Genomic DNA, 27873 nt, shown 5'->3' on the forward strand with positions numbered 1-27873 from the left:
GTGGGTGCATGAGTGTGTGAGTAGGTTGAAGAGTGTCTGACTTGGTCTCTGAGTGGGTGCATGAATCTGTACGTAGGTCTGCGAGTGGTTGCATCATTGTGTTAGTGGGTCTGTGAGTGAGTGCATGAATGTCTTACGGGGATGAGTGGATGCATGAGTGTAGGAGGGGTTCTGTGAATGAGGGTCTGTGAGTGGGTGTATGATTGTCTTAGTAGGTCTGTGAGTGGGTGCATTAGTCTATGAGTGGGTCAGTGAGTGGGTGCATGAGTCTGTGAGTGGGTCTTTGACTAGGTCTGTGAGAGGGTGCAGGAGTGTCTGAGTGTTTAAATTTTTCAGCAAGGTTTGGTACCCCATTAACGTTACAAGGAGGGGCACGCACAATGCCATGACGGAGTCAGAACTCCAAGCATGTGGGAAAAAATACTTTTCAGATTTTTTAAACTAATATGGGGTTCCTCAGACATCAGTTAGATGTTCCCATGGCGTCAGAGTACCTCTACCCTGACCCCTTTTATACTTTTTACCCTTATCATCCTCTGAGACCTTGCCCAGTTCATAAAATGGCAGCCGCAACATTCTGCATAGGTTGCAGCCAGCCAATCAAACCATCCCTTGTGCAGGAGTTGTGCCAGATCCACATCTCTATATATACAAATTTGGTTTTCACTTAATTACAAAATAATTACAAAATTACTGAACAGATTCACACCAAATAAGAAAAAGGTCGCTTTTTGCACCAAGTCCTACCATTCTGCCAAATTTGGTATAGTTCTGTCCATCGGTTCGAGCTACAGACCTGTTAAAAAACCCTATGGAAATTAACATGGTAAACTCACCTTTTTTGACCACCCCCTTTTTCTTTGGTGGATCATGCCAAAACTTTCCAGACAAAAGCTGCCCTGAGGGACAACAGCTGACCTGAGCATCACATTTCACAAGGATTTGTCAAGTAGCGTGCCAAAGATATATATATGCATATATATATATATATATATATATATATATATATAAATTTACAACGCTCATGCAGGACCCTGCTTCCAAGAAAGGTGGAGTGCATAACCAGACAAGCACACTGGCGAAATATATCAAAGTCCCAAATCATTAATGAACCTCTCACTCAGGCATTGAATAGATCACAACATTTTTGGAGGGTGATTACATTTTTGTGATCTATTCAACTATTCAGTGCCTGAGTGAGTGCTTTATTGAGGATTTGGGACTTTGATATATATATATATATATATATATATATATATATATATATATATATATATACACATATATATATATATATTAATTACCTACTTTTAGTCACCAATAGGTAGTTATAGTTGGGACCTAGTTTCCATAAAAAGTGTTTTTTAACTTGCTTACATATTTGGCACCATTTTACGAATCTTAATGTGATTTTCCCAAAAAAAAGGTGCGTTGTGATTCTTGTTGTACATTAAAAGTTTCAGGGCAATCTGTCAAATGGGGGATGAGTAAAATGGGGAGGGAGGGTCAAAAAGTTGTGTTTCCCATGTTAATTCCCATAGGACCTTTGAACACAACTACAGCCCAAACTACTGGATGGAATTATACCAAATTCGGCAGAATTCTGTCAGAAAGCTAGCTGTCGGTAAGCAGATTGTGCTTTGGGGTGTCTGGTGTAAATCTGTTCAGTAGTTCCTGAAATATTGAAGGGGAAAAACATTTTTATATCTGAGGTCACAAATTCATCCTGATATTTTCATGACGATCGTAACGTATTCGTGCACGTGCATGTGAATAGGACTGCTGTGATTGGCTGGCAGCAACCTGACTTGAAAGTTGCAGCTGCCATTTTAGGGAAGGGGACAGGGTCTCCAAGGCAGAAACCCAGGGCTGTGATATAGGAGTGTTTGAGGGTCCTATTAATCGATTTAAAATTATTTTATTTTTCACCATGGGCAATATTAGCTATTAATCCTGATTAATTGGGATTAATTGCGAACATTTTTGAATAAGCAAATATTTAAACATAAACACTCATCCATGCACTAATTCATTCGCTCATAGATGCACTCAGAGACTCATGTGCCGACTCACACACTCGCTCACACACCACTCATGCACTCACTCAGACCCACTCATAGACTCACACATCCACTTTCAGACCCACTCAGACACTTACTCACAGACTCACTGACAGAGACAGTCTCTGTGGCAAACCTACACTGTACACAGCCAAAGGCCATGCATGGGTTAAGGTTGTTATAAGAGCTTGGCTGCACTGCATTGGCTACAGGCAAGACTCTTCAGCCGCTGTCTGCCATGCACGGCCTAAGGCCGTGCTCAGAGGTGGTTGGATTAACGTGTAGTAATAAAAATACATTATGTTAAAAAAATAAAAATTCACTGGAAAAAAAACAAATGTTACAGGGACGTTATAGTTAGTTTGTGAATTTACTCGTTTAAAACCATTGAATTTCAGCAGTTAGAGTCATTTCAAGTAACTTACGCCCTAAGGTAACTATAACTGGCACCTTCACCATGCACAGCTAATTACTCCACATATTATATCATTAATGACACCTTCTATGGCATCTTTAATATTATCACTGAAACATTTGCAATAAAATTATTGATGAGAAAAAATGTGCATGGTGAAGGCGCTATATATAGTTACCTCAGGGCTGGAGTTATAGTTACTTGAAATAACTAACTATTACCGATGAATTTCTATAGTTTTATAGGAGTAAATTCAGAATCGAAGCAATAACAAACTCCTTCCGCAATCTTGAAAGGGCGACAGGCACTTGGGGCACTTCAATAACCTTTGATCGCAGTTAAGTTGACAAAAGGAGAGACGCGTTTCGGCAGGAAAACTGCCTTCGTTAATTTCACATTTTCCTTAATGCTGACAACATAAATAATCACATGTTCATAAGGTTGTATTAGAAATGGGAGAAAGCCATAATGCCAAATAAAAACTTGTGGGTTTAAACAACAATGTTGGGCACAATGAATTATACTTATTTTTCACTTATTATGCATATGTTTAAATAACATTCCTGTGTAGAAATGTGATTACACATTTGTCGTTCCGTGTACATGTCCCCTTAAAAGTATATAAAATGATCATGATATGTTACAAGAACACCCCTTTGTTAAAAGCAAAAGTCACTCTTGTGGCTCTCAATAATCTCAATATTGAGCCCCAGTAGGCACTTCTCACATGTTCATACAGTTGCAATGGAAATGAAGGAAAGCCATACTAAATAATAACTTGTGGGTTAAACAATAATATTAGACACAAGAAACATTACTTATTTTTCCCTCATCATACTTTCTTTGACCTGTCAGTCCTGTATAGAGATGTGAATACACATTTACCATTCTAAGTGTATGTCCCTATTAAAGTGTAGAAAACAACAACAATAGGTTACAAATCATCCCTTTGCTGAATGCAAATGTCACTCGCTAGTGGGCACTACTGAAGAATTCTTCATGCGCAGAACAATATTAATCCAAATGTTATCCATATCAAAATTCAAAAAATGAAATAAAAATCTCCCTGACCCCTATGGGCTACACACAGTAATTAACCTAGATAACCAGTTCCAAAACATGACCTGTAATGTTGTTGTTCTGGCTCCTGACAATCTTGGCCCTGCCCAAGATAGATATAATAGCTCTTCAGTTCCATTACAGGGGATATCCATTTGGAACATTTACTGTAAAAAGTCAAATAATCATTTATTAACACCAGTTAATTAAACATTCAATAGATGTTACTAATTATATTTCCTATGGTAATCTTTCATTCCTTATATATGCACCAACAACTCTTCATCAAAATTAAGTCCACCTAGTTCCATACTGTCAAAGGCAATGATGTATCTCGACTCCATCATTCTAAGGTGTTTTTCTCTAATACCTCCCCTCGTATTCTTAGGGACCCCATCTATCACACTGTCTTTCAGCTCTTGTCCATTGCCTTTGTGCTCAGCATGAAAACGTCTCGCTAAAGGTGTCTAAATTCTTGATGGCTTGAAGATATTGTAATTATTTCTTATGTACTGGTACTACCTACATATTGTTTAGGACATAGACATTTAAGTATGTACACCACATATACACTTTTACATGTGTAATGTCCTCTGATCTTATGTGTCCCCCTTATAAAAATCTCAGCTTTGGTAATGTTTTCTCTGTTCTTACAAGCTTTACACTTGAAGCATTTTGTAAAACCTTCTTGTGGTTTGAGTTAGGAACCTTTCTCCTCCCTCACATCACTTCTGAAGAGGGAGACCCTCATCAATATGGTTTTCCTGTAGGTGATCAGTGGTCTTCTTTGAAGGTCTTTCCCGATAATCACATCACTTTTCAGGAGATACCAGTGATTTCTCAAGGCAGAATTTAACAAAGTGTGTTCTGTATTATACATAGTTATGAATCTTAATTTATTATTATTGTTCTTTTTCTTAGATTTTTTTAACAACAAACTCTCCCTGTCACTTGTTGGACCTTACTACATGCCTTGGTTAAGGTGGGCTCACTATACCCTCTACTCCTCAATCGAACTACCATATCTTCCTGTGCTTTGTGAAAGCCATCTGGTTGATTGCATAGTCTCTTAACTCTCCAAAATTCCACATAAGGAATACTCTCTTTAAATGGTACAGGATGAAAAATATTGGCATGTAGGATACTATTTCCTGCTGTCGGTTTTCTGAATAATTCTTTTGTTATCTGCCTCACCTTAATAGTCAGATTCACATCCAAGAATTCCAAAGATGAATCACTGATATGACTGGTAAATGTAAGTTTCTCATTCACATCCACTAAAACACTTTCTGTCCACTCTGTGTCACCTCTCCATATCACAAAGATATCATCTATGAATCGCACCTATAGGATTATATTCTCACTCCAACTGTTTGTGGGGGTGCTTACTGTGCACCTGTTCCTCCCACCACCTCTTATGCAGATTCACAAAATTTGGGACAAAACATGTTCCCCTCTACTGCTGATAGATGTCATAATAGAAGAAGAAGATGTTATACTTAAGGCACCACTCAATCAATGTGAGAAGCACCTTGGTATGCTTATAAAATCTGATAGGCCTAGTTCTCAAAATGTACTCCACATACCTTAGACCATCCTTATGGTGAATGCTCGTTTAAAGTGAAACAACATCCAAAGTCACTAATAACTACCCTTCTTCCCAACTAATATCAAATATCCTCCTAAGCAAATCAGTTGTTTCCTTTATGTGGGAAGAATGATTCTTTACAAAAGGGTGTAACAAAATGTCAATGTATTTGGGCACATTCTCAAAAATACTCTCTTTTGCCTCTATATTATGTCTGCCCGGTGGTCTTGTCCTGTCCTTATGTATTTTTGGGATCAAGTAGAACTCAGGGAGTTTAGGACAATCACGCATCAGAAAAATATATTCCAAATTGGTCAATAGACCCTGTTCTTTCCATTCCACTAACACATTGATGAAACCTTCACATGTTCTATTGAAGTCTACCAAATCTGATTTGGTGTAACACATAGGGTCCTTCAATTGCTTGTAGGCCTCTCTCATGTATGCTACTTGTGACCACAAAACAGTATGGCCACCCTTATCAGCACTTCTGTTCACAATGGATTTGTTTTGGGCTAATTTGGTCAAAGTACTCCTAAAGGTTTTATCAATTTTAGGTCTGGTTCTCATAATCTTTCTCGGTATGTTTTTAAATTCCTTCGTCACACTTTCCACCAATTGATCTATACAGTCATTCACATTTAGTAAAGTTATTTTGGACTTTGGTTTGAATGAAGAACCTCCTTCCTCCCCCAACCAAACCCCTTGGTTTTCAAGCGTTTCCACCACATCACTCTCGGTCACCTCCCCTCCTTCTTCTAATTTCATCAATTCTCTCATTAACTCCATATCACCTGTTTTCAAATTACAAGAGGGGTTCTCTGTCACTGGGGATGGGTTACAAGTTTTATTTAACATTTTTAACTTCTGTATTTTGCATAATTTCGACCTCCTAGAAAACATGTATAGGTAATTTCTTTCCTGTAAAAAATCTAAATGACTTTTCTCAAAAAATGATCGTCCTAAAGATCAATTAGACATATCTTTGATAGAAAGTTCCATATCTGTAAAATTGATTACTGTATTGAATTCCTTTAATATCTTTTGTTGCTCCTGGCAATCTTCCCATTGCCATTTCCCATCACACCTTTTGCCTTTTTATCTTTTTCTTTGCTGCCTCCTCCATTTCCTTTTTGCCTTACGGATCCAGGGCCTGTGGTTTGATCGCATGTCCTGCCTTAAAAAATGAAACTCATTCCTGAGTGTGGTGGGATTCTCCAGCCTTCCAGCATCCTTATAATCCATGTCAAAGCTATAATTACTACTTTGCACCACTTCCTGCCTCTCACAATTCTGCCCACTCAGCTTCTATCTCCTGATATTGTCAAAACATCTTTTAAAAGTGTACATTTTTTCACTCTCATAGTCCTTCTAGTCCCTACAAAATTTGTGTGCCTTTTTCTTAATTATAGCATCTGCGTGGGGGCATGGCCATGAAAGATAGCTAGCAGGATGTGCTTCAAGGGAACTCCATGCGGCCTGACTTTATCATCTAACATCCTGCTGTACCTCCCACCTACTGTCCCTGATAATATGCAGCAGATGTCCAGCTCTGTGCTGGTGCCCTGAGCATGACTGACAACAGAAGTTACAGGTGGAGAGAGGCCGTTTGACAGACAGGTGACTGCTTCCTGCTGCATCAGTTGGAGGGGCGGGGTTAGTTGCCTGGGACCTGTGCTGGCTTGCGACTGCAGGCGGGGCCAGAGGGTATCACTTGGCCTGTAGTGCTTGTACAGGGCAGAACGAGAGTCAAGAAGACATGTAAATGGTGTGCGGGGGGACCTGTGCCGTGGCCTTGAGTCGTGGGGGCTGTCTTCCCCCCACGGACCAGCAACTGTGTGGGTCAAGTTGAGCTGTGGTGACGCATGGCTGCCAAAATCTTCTGCTGCATGCAGTGGACTTGACCTCCAGCAGTGGATGACGGCTGCCTACGGACTGACTTCTATCTCGTGGAGAGGTCAGCACTGGTGAGAGCCTGAGGGGGCTGCAGCAAAGGTGCTGGTGTGGGCCCTGTATATGTCATGGGCCCTGGGTCCCCTGATGGATTGATTTCCTTGATAGGGGTGCCCTGCACATTGGAGGCATTTGCTGGCAGCGGACCTGTGCTGCTGAGGCCCCAGGGGCCCTGCTGAGCATCTGTGGAGCTGGAACAGGAGGCCCTACATCTGGTGCCCTATATCCTTGTGTGACCTTAGGGATGTTGTCTCTATGGCGTTGCTGGTCACCTGGCCACTGGGGAGATAGTGCTGGCCAATCACCTGACCTGAGCCTGTGGGATGTCTGTGCACTTTTTGACTGGAGCTGTATGACATGGACCCAGGTGGGCATGTCTGTGCTCCCCCTCTCCTAGAATGGTGAGAATTGAGGGCCCAGTGTGATGCTGAGAGTGGTGCTGCAGGGGCTATACGGTTGCTGAGTTGGTGGATGCCAGACCAGACATTCTGCTGGTGACTGTGGGGAAAAGAGGTGACTCCCTGTGTTCACGGGGAGGAGGTCCTGCCTTACAGTTCTCCAGGAATGGTACAGGTGTGGGCTACCCCTAATCTCTTCTCATGGGAAGAAACAAGCAGCCGGCCCCCTTACAGGGCACAGTGGCATATGCGTCAAGCTGGTCACAGGGAAGATCCTGAATCTAGTTCGTCTGCTGAGAAGCCCTCCAGGGGCTCAACCTTTGCCGGTGATACATAGACCGAGGGCAGCCCTTCAGGGAAAGATTGAGATGGTGGCAAATGAGGTCCACCTTCTCCAGGTGGACCTCAGGAAGGTATCGGATATGGTGCAAATCGCAGTGGTTTCTATCTCCAAACTTCAATCTGAGGTCACTACTCTGCAGAAACAGATGACCATGGTCACCTCTAAAGCTAGGACCCTTGAGGCATGAGTGGAGGATGTGGAGGGTAGGTCCTACTACAATAATGTTTATTTTCTTGGGTTTCTGGGGAGAGTCGAAGGCAGTGCAATGGAATTGTTTGTGGAGCGATGGATCAGGGAGTTGCTGAAACTGTCTGAGGTCTCCCCGGTGTTTTGTGAATGAAAGGCCACATCAAGCACTGGTGGTCTCTCCGAGGCCTGTGGCACCTCCGTGCACTATTATTGCCCGCATCCTGAACTGCAAAGACAGGAACTTTATCCTCTCTGCATCCTGTGAGACAGCCACTGCCAACGTTGAAAATCATAGGATCTCCATTTATCCTGGCTACACCAACAAGGTTCAGGGTGGTGAAGGCTAAGCTGTGATCGATGGGTCTACACTAATGCTACTGTACCTGGCTCACCTGAGGGTCTTACCTGCAAGTGGGTCCCACTTCTTTGATACTCCTGAAGATGTGTGGAGGTGGTTGGAGGTATGGGACGAGGCTCCCAGATAACATGCGGGCTCCTTATGGGGTGGCCCAGGCAGTGCCCGCAGGGCTTGCAGTTCAAGCTGGAGAACCAGAGAGGATGATTTTTTAAAGGCTCATCATCACTCATGGAGGGGAGCCCGCCTAGAGTTCAGATCCAGAGTGCCGCCAACATGGCTTTGGTACCCCGGGCTTCTGAGCACATCACTAGGGGGACAGTGCCCGATCTGGGGTCAGCCCTGGACAAGGTGGATTCTGCTACTTGAAATGGTCTCCTTTATATGTGTACTTGCAATTTTCTTCTGTTCTCTCTGTCCTTTCTAACTTCTTTTCCTTGGGAGCTGCAAGAGGCCATTCCCAGAAAGGTGATGAAGCTTTGCCGCCTAAGGTCACCTGAGCAGATATGTCTGTTTATTTTTAGGTATGGAAAAACTCTACTGCCGGGCTAGGGGGACTTTCTTTTCCACATCAAGCAGTAGGCCATGAGTTTGGGTCCGATGGATATGCAGTATGTGTTATTGTTGTTCTACGGCCTATCTGAGGTGGGGGAGTTGGATGTTTTACATTGTTTGATGCTCCTACTAGTTATGGAGTTTGAGTTTTTGGTTGCAGTGCATATGAGCAGTCTAGTTCTTCCTGACAGTCAACTGGAATGCAACTTAAGAGCAGCTGGCTGAGAAGGGGACTGAGGTTGGTACCTCAGAGAAGTTATTGTATTTTTGCATGGCTGAAAGTACAAATATCTTAACCTGGAATGTTAGGGGCTTGAAAGGCTACTCTAAGAGGTATAGGGTTCATTCATTACTCTGGTGTCACCAGGTGCAGATAACCTCCTTGTAAGAAACACATTTAATGGGGACGAATCACAGAAGTTGGGAAAGAAATGGCGGGATCAATTGTTCTTAGCCATGTGCTCCTGTAATGCCAGGGGGAAGCCATGTGGATTGCACCTGGAGTCCCCTTTTGGCACACAAATAGCAAGGTGGATGTAGAGAGGCACTGCCTTCTGCTCCAGGGTACGCTGGATGGTCATCCCATCATTCTCCTTAATATCTATGTGCCTAATATTGATGACAAACATGACTTTGACCGCATTCAGGGCCTACTGTAGGATAGCATTGAGACTATGGGGCAAGCTCAATCCAAGCATTTGAAGAGCACTTCTCAGCAGAGCCAGTGGGCAGCAAGGAAGCAGGGAAACAGCAAGGCAGCAGTCCTTTACAACAAAGCAGTCAGGTGAGTCCTTTGGGCAGTCAGGCCGCTTCTCTTAGCAGGTTGCAGGTTCTGGTTCAGAGTTCCTTTCCCAGTAGGTATTTTGTCAAGAAATATCTGAGTTGGTAGGGTCAGAGGCCCTGTTTAAATACCCAAATGTGCCTTTGAAGTGGGGGAGACTTCAAAGGGTGGCCTAAAAGTGCAAAAGGTCCCTTTTCAGTTCCATCCTGTCTGACAGGGTCCCAGTACAGGGTTTGGCAATCCATTGTCAGAAGGCAGGCTACTGTCCTTAGACATGTATGTGTCAGGCCCTCCACCCTCCAAGCCCAGGAACACCCATTCAGTATGCAGATGTGTGCAGGTGTGACTAAGCATCCTGTGTTTGGGTTGTCTGACTGAAATGCACAAGGGAGCTGTCAACTAACCCAGCCAGATGTGGATTGTAAGGCACAGAAGGATGTAAGTACAGAGAAATGCTCACTTTCTAAAAGTGGCATTTCTAAAATAGTAATATTAAATCCAACTTCACCAGTTAGCAGGATTTTGTATTATCATTCTGGCCATACTAAATATGACCTTGTTACTCCTTTCAGATCAGAATCTACCACTCAAACAGTATATGAGGGTAGCCCAATGTTAGCCTATGAAAGGAATAGGCCTCATAGCAGTGTAAAACAAATTTAGAAGTTTGACACTACAAGGACATATAAACTACACAGGTACATGCCCTGCCTTTTCCCTACATAGCACCCTGCCCTATGGGTTACCTAGGGCATACCTTAGGGGTGACCTATATGTAGAAAAAGGGGAGTTTAAGGCTTGGCAAGTACTTGTAAATTAGTAGTTGTGCCATCACATTTGGGATGATGCTATTCCTCAGGACAAGGGCATCATGCACCGATCCAGGATACTTGGCAGTGACGTGGGAGATGTACTGCTCAGCCAGGCACACCATTTGAACATTGAGTGAGTGGAAACTCTTCCGATTCCTGAACTCTTTTTAATTCTGGGGGAGAGGAGGGGGACAAACGTAACATGTGTACCGTCAATTGTCCCAATAATGTTGGCTATATGTCCCATTGCATAAAATCAAGCCTTCACAGTGGCCAAATCTTCCACCTGGGGGAAAGGAATGTAGCTGCACATGTTTTTTACCAGGGCAGACAAAACCTTTGCCAACACAATTGAGATATTCCTGCTGCCAAGTCCACTGTCACTTGGAAAGAGCCAGTTGCCAGGAAATGGAGCACAGATAGAACCTGCACAAGAGGCGGGATCCCAGTGGGATGACGGATAGCAGATATCAGATCAGGCTCCAATTGAGCACAGAGCTCTGTGATTGTGGCCCTGTCAAGTTTATAGGTGAGTATTATGTGCCTGTATTCCAGTGTAGCCAAGTCCACAAGGGGTCTGTACACAGGGTCTTGCCCCTCCTCCGACTCCTCCACAGTGGAATGTATCTAAGGGATACAAGAGTGAGTAGGCTGTCAGAATTTGAACAATGGAACCACCACCTCAGTGTACATAGAGCAGTAACATGATGGGACATTGGTAATGGCAATGTATGTGCAAATTATAGATATGACGCAGTTCTCGATGATCTGAATATTGTCCACCACCATAAAATGGGGAACGCCTTTCCAGTATGTAGGGACAGGTGGAAGTGAGCTAACTCTGCCGGTGTTGCACGTCATGGTGGAAGGCGGTCTTGCACCGCTGTGCAATTCCTCATTGGATAACATGGGGCTCTATGAAGTACAGTGCCCAATAAGGATCACCGGTGGCAGTGACGGTGTACACCGCGGTGCACGTGACAGCCATTTTCTGCCTATAACCTCACTTGTTTCCTGACTGCATGTGCTGCTGAAACCTGTGTCTGGATCCTGCCATGGCCCGTGTGACTAGGGAAAGGGCCCCTGCCTTCACTTCGGAGGAGTTGGAACGCTTGGTGGATGGGGTCCTACCTCAGTAAGGGCTGCTGTATGGGCCTCCAGACTAAGAGGCGAGTACACCTTGGGCACGAGGCATGTGACAAGGTTGCATGGAGATGTGTGTGCAAACATCATGTCATTTGGGGGGTTGTATGTCTGGTGGTGGTGTACATAGTGGGCGCTGGCTGATGGGTGTGTCAATGGGGATGGAAGGGGATTTGTGGCCCATATGTGTAACAGGCTGGATTGTCTGGTTAATGGTGTCCTCCTGTCTGTGTTTCCTCTGCAGGACAGCGCCCATCAGAAGAAGGGATTGTGGCATGCCATTGCCAAGGACGTGTGGACGCTGGGAGTCTACAGCATGCGGAGCACCCACTGTAGGAAGAGGTGGGAGGACCTGAGATGCTGGGCCCGGACGACCGCGGAGGCAAAGCTGGGGATGGCCTCCCAACAAGGGCAGGGTGTCCATCAGAACCTGACCCCCCCCGGATGGCCCTCATTCTGACGGTGGCCTACCCAGAGCTGGATGGGCGATGGGGGCTTCACAGCAGCCACAAGGGAGTGAGTGAGTACAGTGTGCATTACAACTATGATTTGCAGGTGGCATGGGAACCTGGTGGTGGGTGTCAGTTAGTGGGTGCCCCTTAATGCCTGCTCAGACAACACAGCGTGATCCAGCTGAAGGATAATGGTTGTATTGCTAAATCTGATAACCTAGCTAGATTGCATTCCATGTGTGACAGGGCTAAGTGACTCCCAGGAGGGGTGCCGTTGGTGGTGTTTTGCTCAGGTCTTGCTGTGGTACCTAGCAAATGTAATGCCAGTGTGATGCATGGTGCTCAATCCTGATCCCTGTGTGTGATGGTAATGTGTATGCCATCTGTGGTGTTGGTGCTGTAATTGACTCAGTGCTCCCTTTCTGTCCCCCACTTTTTTCTTCTGTCATCCTGTCCATGTGTGCATTAGTATCATCTGGCAGAGGAGCATGGGCACCTGCGACAGAGGGAGCTGCATTCCACAGGACACAGGAGGCAGAGTCCACCAACGCCGAGGGGACCAGTGGTACAGAGGGCGAGGGGAGCACCACGGCAAAGACAGGAGGTGAGAACACTAACTCTGATTCCTCCTCCGACGGAAGCTCCCTGGTGGTGGTGGACACCTCTGTGACAACCAAGCTACAAGTACAGATGGCACCCCCGTACCAGCACCACCCTCCCAGTAGCCCTTCACTGAGTTGCCCACGTCTGCTCACCCAGGAGGGTTTGCATCACCTTCGCCCCAGACACCTCAGGCCCTGCACCACTAAGCACTGCTGCCCTCAGTGAGGAGGCTATTGAGGTCCTGGGATCCGTCTCTGTAGGGCAGCCAATCATTGTGAATGCCATCCAGGGGCTGGCATCCCAGATGCAGCAATGCAATGCATTCCTGAAGGGCATTCACAGTGTACTGGCAGCCCAACAGAGATCGTTTCACGCTCTGGCCTCCTCTCTGATGGCAGCCATTGTCCCTGTTGCTACCGTCCCCCCTCCAACTACCACTTCCCAGTCCCAATCTCCTCAACCCCAACCCATCCCATGGACACATACAGACAAACATGCACACAAAACTTCACACAAGAGTGGCACTGACAAACACAGGCATCACACTTCATTCCACAAGCATTCACTCAAATAACAGACAGTTGCACACACAACAACATCCACTGCCTCCACTGTCTCCCCCTCCTCCCTCACTGTCACATCCGCACTCACACATGCATGCACTGCATCAACAGCCACCACCACCATCACCACACCAAGCAGCACACACACCTCACTTGCAGACACCTCCACAACATCCATCCATGCGTCCCCTGTGTCCTCTCCCACCCTGACTGCCTCCCCTCCGAAGATACACAAACGCACTCACTCAGACACCCAACAACCATCCACCTCACATCAACACACTGCCCATGGACCTGCATCCAAAGTCAGCAGACATACACCTCCAACAACCACTCTCTCAATGACCACTACCATCCCTCCTCCCTCATCCCGTCCCACCTTCCCTAAGAAGCTTTTCCCTGCCCAACTTGACCTCTTCCCTCCCCCTCCCCCTGTCCTGCCCATAAGAGCAGGGTCACAAGGACCCAGCCCAGCACTTTAGCCAAACAGTACACAGGGACAGTGGAGGCACCTCCTAGTCATGGAGGCAGGAAAGGAAAGGATCCCACTCTACCACCCCAGAGAGGGAAGGATCCCACTCTACCACCCAAGAGAGGGAAGGATCCCACTCCACCACCCAAGATAGGGAAGGATGCTACTCCACCACCCAAGAGAGGGAAGGATCCCACTACACTCCCAGGAAATGGAAGGTTCTCACTCTACCAACTAAGAGGGGCAAGAGGCCCCCTCCAACAGCAGTGGGCAAGGAGCCCTCACCTCCAGCTGAAAAACAGCAGCCCTCGCCTCCAGTTGGGACACAGCAGCCCTCATCTCTAGCTGGGACTCAGCAGCACTCATCTCCAGCTGGGAAACAGCAGCCCTCACCCCCAGTTGGACAACAACAGCCCTCACCTCCAGCTGGGAAACAGCAGCCCTCACCTCCAGCTGGGACACAGCAGCCCTCACCTCCAGCTGGAAAACAGCAGCCCTCACCTCCAGTTGTGACACAGCAGCCCTTACCTCCAGCTGGAAAACAGCAGCCTTCACCTCCAGCTGTGATGCAGCAGCCCTCACCTCTGGCTGGAAAACAGCAGGCCTCACCTCCAGTTGGGACACAGCAGCCCTCACCTCCAGCTGGGATACAGCAGCCCTCACCATCAGCAGAGGGTATGTAGGCCGCCCTCCAGGGACTGTTGTACATGGAGTCCCCTCCAGAACCAGTGGGCAACTCCCACAACTCAGAGACTGTGACCTTGCACTCCCCAACTAATTGTAATGGGCATGGAACCCCCTCCAGGACCAGTGGGCAAGTTCCCCACCTCAAAGACTGTGACCTTGCACTCCCCAGCAAAGGATAATGGGAATAAAGCCCCCTCCAGAACTAATCGGCACGTTCCCCACCTCATAGACTGTGACCTTGCACTCCCAAGCAAAGGATAATGGACATGGAGCCCCCTTCAGAAACAAGTGGGCAAGTTCCCCACCTCAGAGACTGTGACCTTGCACTCCCTAGCTAATTGTAATGGGCATGGAGCCCCCTCCAGAACCAGTAACAAATTTCTCCACCTCAGAGACTGTGACCATGAACTCCACAGCAAAGGATAATGGACAAGGAGCCTCTTCCAGAACCAGTGGGCAAGTTCCCCACCTCAGAGACTGTGACCTTGCACTTCCCAGCAAATGATAATGAGCATGGAGCCCCCTCCAGAACCAGTGGGCAAGTTCCCCACCTCAGAGACTGTGACCTTGCACTCCCCAGCAAAGGATAATGGGCATGGAGCCCCATCCAGAACCAGTGGGCAAGTTCCCCACCTCAGAGACTGTGACCTTGCACTCCCCAGCAAAGGATAATGGGCATGGAGCCCCATCCAGAACCAGTGGGCAACTTCCACAACTCAGAGACTGTGACCTTTCACTCTCTAGCTAATTGTAATGGGTATAGAGCCCCCTAAAGAACCAGTGAGCAAGTCCCCCACTTCAGCTGAGGTGCCCCCAACCCCCTTTCCCCCTGAGGTCCGTGGCCATTAACAACATGATGTCCCTGCTCACTGTAGTGCAGATTACGTCACGGAACAAGTTGGGCCTTGGACTGTGCCCTGTGGCCATGTGGGCCTTTTTTTCTACTTTGGACTGGCCATTGGCCCTTTTGGAACAGTAAATCAAGTATTTTTTGTCATATAGACAATATGGTGGCTGTTGGCATACAATTACAAAATCAGTACTGCCTAACTTTTGTCCTTGCATTATTATGACATGTATCCTGTGACATTGTTTTTCATCTGCATCTGGTTGTGTGAATAGTGTGTGTTGTGCGTGTTTGTGTCACTCTCCTTTTTCTTCCTCCCTCTCTTGTGTGCTAGGCGGCTGTACTCACCGTCGTCATCTTAGTCAGCGTTGGTGTTCCAGGTGGAGCATGGTGTAGAAGAGCATCAGGAAGACTTGTAGTTCCGGTTCCATTGTGACGGTGGTCTTCTCTGTGTCCCTGATGGTGAGTCTTTCTTTTTCTGTATTGTGTTTCTGCCAGGCTTTTGATGGCGTTGGTACCATCCCAGAAATCCTGGCAGTTTTCTATGTCATAATTTTGTGTGCAGTACCTTGGCTTCCGCCTGGCTGTAGGTGGCTAATGCCGTGGTCAGTGGTGTTCACTCCCTGGCGGTTGGTATGGTACATTGTCTGTCCATGGGAGTTATCACCGCCATGGTCATAATTTGGCAGTAATTACCACCAGCCTGTTGGTGGTATTACCGCCACTTTAACCGCCAATGTCATAGTGACCACCAGATGTTAATCCAACCACTGCTGTTTATGGCATTTGGCTGTGTGGGACAGGGATTGGCCGCAGGGTCTGCTCTGTGACCAGGCCTTCCAGCCAACCCCCATAACCACCCAACTATGCACAGTCGAACATTCTGTCTCTCTTCATGTGAGAATAAGTGTGAGACGTGCCCCTGGGTGTGACAGTGTCTGGGTGTAAAAATGTGTGTGTGAGGGCCTGAGTGGTTCTGTGAGTGGGTGTATCAGTGTGTGAGTGGGTGCATCAATGTCTGAGTGGGTCTCACTATGTGCATGAGGGGCTGAGTGGGTCTGTGAGAGTGTGTGAGTGCATGAGTGGGACTGTGAGTCGATGCATGAGGGTATGAGTGGGTTTGTGAGTGGGTGCGTCAGTGTCTGAGTGGGTCTGTGAGTGGGTGTGTCAGTGTCTGAGTGGGTCTGTGAGTTTGTGCATTAGGATCTGAGTGGGTCTGCAAATGGGAGCACCTGTGTCTGAGTGGGTCTGTGAGTGGATGTGTCTGTGTCTGTGTGGGTCTGTGAATAGGTTATGTGACGGTCTGAGTGGATCTGTGAGTGGGTGCAACAGTGTGTGAGTGGGTCTCTGAGTGGGTGCATGAGAATCGGAGAAGATTTTGAGCGGGTGCATGAGGGTCTGATTGGGTCCGTGACAGGGTGCTTGAGGGTTTGAGTGGGTCTGTGAGTGTATGTGTCAGTCCCTGTGTGGGTCTGAGAGTGGGTGTTTGAGAGTCTGAGTGGAACTGTGAGTGATTGCATCAATCTGAGCAGGTCAGTGAGTGGATGCGTCAGTGTCTAAGTGGTTCTGTGATTGGATGTGTCACTGATGTGTCACTGAGTGGGTCTGTGAGTAGGTGCATGAGAGTCTGATTGGGTCTGTGGGTGCACAGTGAATGAGTTGGTCTGTGAGTGGCTGCATCAGTGTTTGAGTGGGAATGTGAGTGGGTGCATGAGGATATGAATGAGTCTGTGAATGGGTGCATGAGCGTCTGAGTGGGTGCATGAGGGTCTGGGTGGGTCTCTTAATTGATGGGTCTGTGAGAGGGGGAGTCAGTGTGTGAGTGGGTCTCTGAGTGAGTGTATGAGGGTCTGAGTGGATTTGTGAGTGGGTGCGTGAGGGTCTGAATGGGTCTGTGAGTGGGTGCATGAGGGTGTGAGTGGGCCTGTGAGTGTATGTGTCAGTCTGAGAGTGGGTGCTTGAGAGTCTGAGTGGGACTGTGATTGGATGTATCAGTCTGAGTGGGTCAGTGATTGGGTGCGTCAGTGTCTAAGTGAGTCTGTGATTGGTTGTGTCACTGTCTGAGTGGGTCTGTGTGTTGGTGCATGATAGTCTGATTGGGTCTATGGTCTGTGAGTGGGTGCATTAGTGTCTGAGTGGGAATGTGAGTGGGTGCATGAGGGTAGGAGTGGGTCTGTGAATGGGTGCATGTGGGTGTGAGTGGGACTGTGAATGGGTGCATGAGGGCCTGAGTGGATCTGTGGATGGGTGCAACAATGTCTGGGTGGGACTCTGAGTGGGTGTATGAGGGTCTGAGTGGATTTGTGAGTGGATGAGAGAGAGTCTAAATGGGTCTGTGAGTGGGTGCGTAAGGGTTTGAGTGCATCTGTGAGTAGAAGAGTCAGTCTATGTGTGGGTCTGTGAGTGGGCGCGTGAGAGTCTGAGTGGGTCTGTGAGTGAATGCTTCAGTCTGAGTGGGTCAGTAAGTGGGTGTGTCAGTATCTAAGTGGGTCTTTGAGTGAATGTGTCACTGTTTGAGTGGGTCTGTGAGTGGGTGCATGAAAGTCTGATGGAGCGGTGGGTGCATCAGTGTCTGAGTGGATCTGTGAATGAGTACATGAGGGTCTGAGTGGGTATGTGAATGGGTGCATGAGAGTCTGTGTGGGTCTGTGAGTGGGTGCAAAATGCCTGAGTGGGTCTGTGAGGGGTGCATGTGGGTCTGAGAGGGACTATAAGTGGATGTGTCAGTCTCTGTGTGGGTCTGTGAGAGGCTATGCAAGAGTGTGAGTGGGACTGTAAGAGGATGCTTCAGTCTGTGTGGGTCAGTGAGTGGGTGCATCAGTGTCTAAATGGGTCTGTGAGTTGGTGCATGAGAGTCTGATAGGGTCTGTGAGTGTGTCAATGACTGAGTGGGGCTGTGAGTGGGTACATCAGTGCCTGAGTGGGAATGTGAGTCGGTGCATGAGGGTATGAGTGTGTCTGTGAATGGGTGCATGAGGATCTGAGTGGGTCCGTGAATGGGTGCATGAGGGCCTGAGTGGATCTGTGGGTGGGTGCAACAGTGTCTGAGTGGGTCTCTAAGTGGGTGCGAGAGGGTCTGAATGGGTCTGTGAGTGGGTGCATGAGGGTTTGAGTGCATCTGTGAGTGGATGTGTCAGTCTCTGTGAGGGTCTGTGAGTGGGTGTTCCGAGAGTCTGAGTGGGTCTGTGAGTGGGTGCATCAGTCTGAGTGAGTCAGTGAGTGGGTGTGTCAGTGACTAAGTGGGTCTGTGAGTGGATGTGTCACTGAGTGGGTCTGTGAGTGGGTGCATGAAAGTCTGATTGAGGCTGTGAGTGTGTCAGTGTCTTAGTGGGTCTCTGAGTGAGTAAATGAGGGTTTGAGCGGGTCTGTGAATGGGTGCATGACAGTCTGAGTAGGTCTGTGAGGGGTGCATGAAGGTCTGAGTGGGTCTGTGAGTGGATGTGTGATGGTTTCATTGGGTCGCTGTGAAGTTATTTGAGGTTCTGAGTGGTATGTGAGTGGGGGTATGAGTTTTTCAGTGGGTCTGTGAGTGGGTTCATGAGGGTCTCATTGGGTTTGTGAGTGGGTGCATGAGGGTCTCCGTGGGTTTGTGAGTGGGTGCATGAGGGTCTGTGTGGGTCTGTGTTAGGTACATGAGACTCTCAGTGGATTTGTGAGTGGGTGTGTGAGGATCTCAATGGGTCTGTGAGTGGTGGCATGAGTGTCTGAGTTGGTCTGTGACTGGGATTGTGAGTCTGAGTGGGCCTGTGAGTGGATGCACAAGTCTGAGTGGGTCTGTGAGTGTGTGTGTCAGTGTCTAAGTGTGTCTGTGAATGAAAGTGTGAGAGTCTGAGTGGGTCTGTGAGTGGATGCATCAGTCTGAGTGGGTGAATCAGTGTCTAAGTGGGACTGTGAGTGGATGTCACTGTGTGAGTGGGTCTGTCAGTGGGTGCATTAGTGTGAGTGGGTCAGTGAGTGGATGCATGAGTGTCTGATTGGGTCTGTGGGTGTGTCAGTGACTGAGTGGGTCTGTGAGTAGGTGCATCAATGTCTGAGTGGGAATGTGATTGGGTGCATGAGAGTATGAGTGGGACTGTGAATTGTTGCATGAGGGTCTGACTGGGCCTGTGAATGGGTGCATGAGGGTCTGAGTGGATCTGAGGGTGGGTGCAACAGTGTCAGAGAGCGTCTCTGAGCGGGTGCATGAGGGTCTGAGTGAATTTGTGAGTGGGTGCGTGAGGGTCTGAATGGGTCTGTGACTGGGTGGATGAGGGTTTGAGTGGGCCTGTGAATGTATGTGTCAGTCTTTGTGTGGGTCTGAAAGTGGGTGTTTGAGAGTATGAGTGGGACTGTGAATGGGTGCATCAGTCTGAGTGGGTCAGTGAGTGGGTGCATCACTGTCTAAGTGGGTCTGTGAATGGATGTGTCACTGTCTGAGTGGGTCTGTGAGTGGGTGCATGAAAGTCTGATTGGGGCTGTTGGTGTATCAGTGTCTTATTAGGTCTATGAATGGGTGCATGAGAGTCAGAGTGGGTCTGTGAGTGGGTGCATCAGTGTCTAAGTGGGTCTGTGAGTGGATGCATCAGTCTGAGTGGGCCAGTGAGTGGGCGTGTCAGTGTCTAAGTGAGTCTGTGAAAAGATGTGTCACTGTCTGAGTGGGTCTGTGAGTGGATGCATGAAAGTCTGATTGGGGCTGTGTGTGCATCAGTGTCTGACTGGGTTTGTGAGTGAGTACATGAGAGTTTGAGTGGCTCTGTGAATGGGTGCATGAGAGTCTGAGTGGGTCTGTGAATGGGTGCATGAGGGTCTGAGTGGGTCGGTGAGTGGGTGCGTCAGTGTCTGAGCGGGTCGGTGAGTGGGCACGTCAGTGTCTGAGTGGGTTTGCAAAGGATGCATGAGAGTCTGAGTAGGTCTATGAGTGGATGTGTCAGTCTCTGTGTGGGTTTTCGATTTGGTGTGTGAGAGTCTGAGCGGGTCTGTGAGCGGATGCATCCATCTGAGTGGGTCAGTGAGTGGGAGTGTCAGTGTCTAAGTGTGTCTGTGAGTGGATGTGTCACTGCCTGAGTGGGTCTGTGAGTGCATGCATGAGGGTCCGAGTGGGTCTGTGAATGGGTTTATGAGAGTCTGAGTGGGTGAGTGAATAGGTGCATGAGGGTCTGAGTGGGTCAGTGAGTGGGTGTGTCAGTGTCTGAGTGGGTCTGTGAGGGCTGCATGAGGGTCTGAGTGGGCCTATGAGTGTATCTTTGATGGTTTCAGTGAGTAGTTATGTGAGGTTCTGAGTGGTATGTGAGTGGGTGAATGAGTGTCTCATTGGGTATGTGTGTGGGAGCATCAGTGTGAGTAGGTCTATGAGTGGCTGCTTGACAGTCTGATTGGGTCTGTGGGTGTGTCAGTGTCTGAGTGAGTCTGCATCAGTCTGAGTGGGTCAGTGAGTGGGTCCGTCAGTGTCTAAGTGTGTCTGTGATTGGATGTGTCACTTTCTGAGTGGGTCTGTGAGTGCACGCATGAGGGTCTGAGTGGGTCTGTTAATGGGTGCATGAGGGTCTGAGTGGGTCAGTGAGTGGGTGCGTCAGTGTCTGAGTGGGTCTTTGAGGGGTGCATGAGGGTCTGAGTGGGCCTATGAGTGGATCTTTGATGGTTTCAGTGAGTCTGTGTGTAGTTATGTGAGGTTCTGAGTGGTATGTGAGTGGGTGTATGAGTGTCTCATTGGGTATGCGTGTGGGAGCATCAGTGTCTCACTGGGTCTGTGAGTGGGTGCATGAAGGTCTGAGTGGCTTTGTGAGTGCGTGCATGAGGGTCTGTGGGGGTCTGTGACTGTGTGCATGAGAGTCTCAGTGAATATGTGAGTGGGTGTGTGAGAGTCTCAGTGGGTCTCTGAGTCGGGGCATGAGTGTCTGAGTGGGTCTCTGACTGGGTGTGTGAGAGTCTGAGTGGGTCTGTGAGTCGATGCATCAGTCTGAGTGGGTCAGTGAGTGGGTGCATCAGTGTGTAAGTGGGTCTGTGAGTCGATGTGTCAGTCTCTGTGTAGGTCTGTGAGTGGGTGTGTGAGAGTCTGAGTGGGTCTGTGAGTGGATGCATCAGTCTGAGTGGCTCACTGAGTGGGTGCATCAGTGTCTAGGTGGGACTGTGAGTGGATGTGTCACTGTCTGTTTGGGTCTGAGAATGGGTGCATCAGTGTGAGTGTGACTGTGAGTGGGTGCATGACATTCTGATTGGGTGTGTGGGTGTGTCCGTGTCTCAGTGGGTCTGTGAGTGGGTGCATGAGGGTTTGAGCGCATCTGTGAGTTGATGTGTCAGTCTTTGTGTGGGTCTATGAAAGGGTGAATGAGAGTCTGAGTAGGCCTGTGAGTGGATTATCAGTCTGAGTGGGTCAGTGAGTAGGTGTGGCAGTATCTAAGTGGGTCTCTGAGTGAATGTGTCACTGTGTGAGGTGGTCTGTGAGTGGATGCAGAAGAGTGTGTGGGTCTGTGAGTGGCTGCATGACAGTCTGATTCGGGCTGTAGGTGCATCAGTGTCAGAGTGGGTCTGTTAGTGAGTACATGATGGCCTGAGTGAGTCTGTGAATGGGTGCATGAGAGTCTGAGTGGGTCTGTGAGTGGGTGCATCAGTGTCTGAGTGGGTCTGTGAGGGGGAATGAGGGCCTGAGAGAGGCTATGAGTGGATGTATTAGTCTCTGTGTGGATCTATGAGTGGCTGTGTGAGAGTCTGAGTGGGACTGTGAGTGGGTGCATCAGTCTGAGTGGGTCAGTGAGTGGGTCCATCTGTGTCTAAGTGGGTCTTTGATTGGCTGTGTCACTGTCTGAGTGGGTCTGTGAGTTGGTGCATGAGAGTCTGATTGGGTATGTGACTGAGTGGGTGTGCAAGTGGGTGCATCAGTGCCTGAATGGGAATGTGAGTGGGTGCATGAGGGTATGAGTGGGTCTGTGAATAGGTGCATGAGGGACTGAGTGGGTCTCTGCATGGGTGCACAAGGGCCTGAGTGGATCTGTGGGTGGGTGCAACAGTGTCTGAGTGGGTGCATGAGTGGGTGCACGAGGGTCTGAATGGGTCTGTGAATGGGTGCATGAGGGTTTGAGTGCATTTGTGAGTGGATGAGTCAGTCTCTGTGTGGGTCTGTGGTTGGTGTTTGAGGGTCTGAGTGGGTCTGTGAGTGGATGCAACAGTCTACGTGGGTCAGTGAGTGGGTGTGTCAGTGTCTACGTGGGATTGTGAATGGAGGTGTCACTGTCTGAGTGGGTCTGTGAGTGGGTGCATGAAAGACTGGGGCTGTGGATGCATCAGTTTCTGATTGGGTCTATGAGTGAGTGCATAAGGGTCTGAGTGGGTCTGTGAATGGGTGTATGAGAGTCTGACAGGGTCTGTGAATGGGTGCATGAGGGTCTGAGTGGGTTGGTGAGTGGGTGCATCAGTGTCTGAGTGTGTCTGTGAGGGGTGCATGAAGGTATGAGTGGGTCTATGAGTGGATGTGTGATGGTTGCTGTGGGTCTCTGTGTAGGTATTTGAGGTTCTAAGTGGTATGTGAGTGAGAGTATGAGTGTCTCAGTGGGTCTGTGTGTGAGTGCATCAGTGTCTCACTGGGTCTGTGAGTGGGTGCATGAGGGTCTGAGTGGGTTTGTGAGTGGGTGCATGAGGGTCTGAGTGGATTTGTAAGTGGGTGCATGAGAGTCTGTGTGGGTCTTTTACTGTGGTGCATCAGTGTGTGATTGGATCTGTGAGTGCATGCATGAGGGTCTGAGTGGGTCTGTGAATTGATGCATGAAATTCTGAATGGGTCTGTGACTGGAAGCATGAGGGTCTGAGTGGGTCGGTGCATGGGTGCATCAGTGTCTGAGTGGGTCTTTGAGGGGTGCATGAGGGTCCGAGTGGGTCTATGAGTGGATGTGTGATGGTTTCAGTGGATCTCTGTGTAGGTATTTGAGGTTCTGAATGGTATGTGAGTGAGAGTATGAGTGTCTCAGTGGGTCTGTGTGTGGGTGCATCAGTGTCTCACTGTGTCTGTGAGTGGGTGCATGAGGGTCTCAGTGGGTTTGTAGGTGGGTGCATGAGGGTCTCAGTGGGTTTGTGAGTGGGTGCATGACAGTCTGTGTGGGTCTTTGCTGGGTATATGAGAGTCTCAGTGGATTTGTGAGTCAGTGTCTGAGGGCCTCAATAGGTCTGTAAGTGGTGGCCTGAGTGTCTGAGTTGGTCTCTGACTGGGTGTGAGTCTGAGTGGGCCTGTGAGTGGATGACCAGTCTGAGTGGGTTAGTGAGTGGGTGTGTCAGTGTCTGAGTGGGTCTGTGAGTGAATGTGTGAGTGGGTCTGTGAGTGGATACATTAGACTGAGTGGCTCAGTGAGTGGGTGAATCAGTGTCTAAGTGGGTCTGTGAGTGGATGTGTCACTGACTATGTCTGAGAGTGGGTGCATCAGTGTGAGTGGGTCTGTGAGTGGGTGCATGAGAGTATGAGTCTGTGGGTGTGTTAGTGACTGAGTGGGTCTGTGAGTGGGTGTATCATTGAGTGGGAATGTGAGTTGGTGTATGAAGGTATGAGTGGGTCTGTGAATGGGTGCATAGGGTCTGAGTGGGTCTGTGAATGGGTGCATCAGGGTCTGAGTGGATCTGAGGGTGGTGCAACAGTGTCTGAGTGGGTCTCTTAGCGGGTTCATGAGGGTCTGAGTGGATTTGTGAGTGGGTGTGTGAGGGTCTGAATGGGTCTGTGAGTGCGTGCATGAGGGTCCGATTGGGTCAGTGAATCGGGGCATGAGAGTCTGAGTGGGTCTGTGAATGGGTGCATGAGGCTCTGAGTGGGTCGATGATTGGCTGTGTGAGAATCTAAGTGGGTCTGTGAGTGGATGCATCAGTCTGAGTGGGTCAGTGAGTGGGAGTGTCAGTGTCTAAGTGTGTCTGTGAGTGGATGTGTCACTGTGTGAGTGGGTCTGTCAGTGGGTGGATCAGTGTGAGTTGGTTTGTGAGTGGGTGCATGACAGTCTGATTGGGTCTTTGGGAGTGTCAGTGTATGAGTGGGTGCATCAGTGTCTGAGTGGTCTGTGAGTGTGTGCATGAGGGTCTGAGTGGGTCTGTGAATGGGTGCATGAGGGTCTGAGTGGGTCTGTGTATAAGTGCATGAGGGTCTGAGTGGGTCAATGAGTGGGTGCATCAGTGTCTGATGTCTATGAGTAGATGTGTGACAGTTTCAGTGGGTCTGTGTGAAGTTATGTGGGGTTCTGAATGGTATGTGAGTGGGTGTATGAGTGTCACAGTGTCTCTTTGTGTGGTTGCCTCAATGTCTGACTGGGTCTCTGATTGGGTACATGAGGGTTTGAGTGGGTCTGTGAGTGGATGCATCAGTCTGAGTGTATCAGTGAGTGGGTGAATCAGTGTCTAAGTGGGTCTGTGTGTGGATGTGTCAGCCTCTGTGTGGGTCTGTGAGTGGGTGTGTGAGAGTCTGTGTAGCTGTGTGAGTTTCTGAGTAGCATGTCAGTGGGTGTATGAGTGTCTCAGATGGTCTGTGTGTGGGAGCATCAGTGTTTAACTGGGTCCATGAGTGGGTGCATGAGGTCCTGTCTGGGTCTGTGACTGGGTGCACAGCAGTCTCAGCGGATCTGTAAGTGGGTACCTGATGGTCTCAATGGGTCTGTGAGTGGGAGCATGAGAGTGTGAGTGGGTCTGTGAGTGGATCCATCAGTCTGAGTGGCTCAGTGAATGGGTGCATCAGTGTCTAAGTGGGTCGGTGAGCGGATGTGTCACTATCTGAGTGGGTCTGTGAGTGGGTGCATCAGTGTGAGTGGCTCTGTGAGTGGGTGCATGACAGTCTGATTGGGTCTGTGGGTGTGTCAGTGTCAGGGTGGGTGCATCAGTGTCTGAGTGGGTCTGTGAGTGCATGCATGAGGGTCTGAGTGTGTCTGTGAATGGTGAATGAGAGTCTGAGTGCATCTGTGAATGAGTGCATGAGGGCCCGAGTGGGTCGATGAGTGAGTGCATCAGTGTCTGAGTGGGTCTGCAAGGTATGCATGAGGGTCTGAGTGGGTCTATGAGTGGATGTGTCAGTCTCTGTGTGGGTCTGTAATTGGGTGTGTGAGAGTGTGAGAGGGTCTGTCAGTGGATGCATCAGTCTGAGTGGGTCAGTTAATGGGAGTGTCAGTGCCTAAGTGGGTCTCTGATTGGATGTGTCTCTGTCTGAATGGGTCTGTGAGTGGGTGCATCAGTGTGAATGGGTCTGTGAGTGGGTGTATGAGGGTCTGAGTGGGTCTGTGAATTGGTGCATGAGAGTCTGAGTGGGTGGGTGAGTGGGTGCATCAGTGTCTGAGTGGGTCTGTGAGGGGTGCATCAGTGTGAGTGGGTCTGTGAGTGGGTGCATGACAGTCTGAATGGGTCTGTAGGTGTTTCAGTGTCTGAGTGGGTGCATCAGTGTCTGAGTGGGTCTGTGAGTGTGCGCATGAGGGTCTGAGTGGGTCTGTGAATGGGTGCATGAGAGTCTGAGTGTGTCTGTGAATAGGTGCATGAGGGTCTGTATGAATCAATGAGTGGGTACGTCATTGTCTGAGTGGGTCTGTGAGGGGTGCATGAGGGTCTTAGTGGGTCGATGAGGGTATGTGTGATGGTTTCAGTGGGTCTGTGTGTAGGTATGTGAGGTTCTGAGTGGCATATGAGTGGGTGTCTGGGTGTCAATGACTGAGTGGGGCTGTGAGTGGGTACATCAGTGCCTGAGTGGGAATGTGAGTCGTTGCATGAGGGTATGAGTGTGTCTGTGAATGGGTGCATGAGGATCTGAGTGGGTCCGTGAATGGGTGCATGAGGGCCTGAGTGGATCTGTGGGTGGGTGCAACAGTGTCTGAGTGGGTCTCTAAGTGGGTGCATGAGGGTCTGAGTGGATTTGTGAGTGGGTGCGAGAGGGTCTGAATGTGTCTGTGAGTGGGTGCATGAGGGTTTGAGTGCATCTGTGAGTGGATGTGTCAGTCTCTGTGAGGGTCTGTGAGTGGGTGTTCCAAGAGTCTGAGTGGGTCTGTGAGTAGATGCATCAGTCTGAGTGTCTCAGTCAGTGAGTGCATCAGTGTCTAAGTGGGTCTGTGAGTGAATGTGTCACTTTCTGTTTGGCTCTGAGAGTGGGTGGATCAGTGAAAGGGGGTCTGTGAGTGGGTGCATGACAGTCTGATTGGGTCTGTGGGTGTGTCCTTGTCTGAGTGGGTATGTGAGTGGGTGCATCAGTGCCTGAGTGAGTCTGTGAGTGAGTGCATCAGTGTCTGAGTGGTTCTGTGAGTGGGTGCCTGAGCATTTGAGTCGGTCTGTGAATGAGTGCGTGAGGGTCAGAGTGGATCTGTGAGTGTGTGCATCAGTGTTTGAGTGGGTCTGTGAGTGGGTGCCTGGGGGTCTGAGTGGGTCTCTCAGTTTATGTTTTAGGGTTTCAGTGTATCTGTGTTGGTGTGTGAGGTTCTGATTAGCATGTAAGTGGGTGTATGTGTGTCTCAGTAGGTCTGTGTGTGGGAGCATCAGTGTCTAACTGGGTCTGTGAGTGAGTGCATGAGGGCCTGTCTGGGTCTGTGACTGGGTGCATGAGATTCTCAGTGGATTTGTGAGTGGGGACATGGGGGTCTCAATGGGTCTATGAGTGGGAGTATGAGGGTCTGAGTGGGTCTGTGAGTGGATGTGTCAGTATGTGGGTGGGTCTTTGAGTAGATTCATCAACGTCTGAGTGGGTCTCAGTGTGTGCTTGAGGGTCTGAGAGGGTCTGTGAGAGTGCCTGAGAGTATGAGTTTTTCTGTGAGTGGGTGCATCAGTGTCTGAGTTGGTCTGTGAGTGGGTGTGTCAGTGTGTGAGTGGGTCTGTGAGTGGGTGCATCAATGTCTGAGTGGGTCTCAGTGTGTGCATGGGGATCTGAGTGGGTCTGTGAGAGTGCCTGAGTGTATGAGTGGGTCTGTGAGTGGGTGCATGAGGGTCTGAGTGGGTCTGTGAGTGGATGCACCAGTGTCTGAGTGGGTTGTGAGTTTGTGCATGAGGGACTGAGTGGTGTCTGTGAGTTTGTGCGTCAGTCTCTGAGTGGGTCTGTGATTGGGTACATGAGGTTATCAGTCGTCTGTGAGTGGATATATGAGTATCTCAGCTGGTCTGTGATTGGGTGTATTAGTATCTCACTGGGTCTGTGAGTGGGTGCATGAAGGCCTGGGTAGGTCTGTGAGTGAGTGCGCAGGTGTCTGAATGGGTCTGTTAGTGGTTGCATGAAGGTCTGAGTGGTTCAGTGAGTTGGTGTGTCAATGTCTGGTTGGGTCTGTGAGTGGGTGCATCAGTGTCTGAGTGTGTCTGTGAGTTTGTGCATGAGGGTCTGAGTGGTCTGCGAGTGGGCTCATCCATATCTGAGTGTGCCATGATTGGATGTGTCTGTGTCTGTGTGGGTCTGTATCTGTGTCTCTGAGGGTCTGAGTTCATGTGTGAGTGAGTTCAACAGTGTCTGAGTGGGTGCATGAGGGTCTGAGTGGATTTGTGAGTGTATGCGTGAGGGTCTGAATGGGTTTGTGAGTGGGTGGATGATGGTTTGAGTGTGCCTGTGAGCGTATGTGTCAGTCTTTGTGTGGATCTAACAGTGGGTGTTTGAGAGGGACTGTGAATGGATGCATCAGTCTGAGTGGGTCAGTGAGTGGGTGCGTCA

Source organism: Pleurodeles waltl, chromosome 1_2 (genome assembly GCF_031143425.1).
Source record: "Pleurodeles waltl isolate 20211129_DDA chromosome 1_2, aPleWal1.hap1.20221129, whole genome shotgun sequence".
Taxonomy (NCBI): domain Eukaryota; kingdom Metazoa; phylum Chordata; class Amphibia; order Caudata; family Salamandridae; genus Pleurodeles; species Pleurodeles waltl.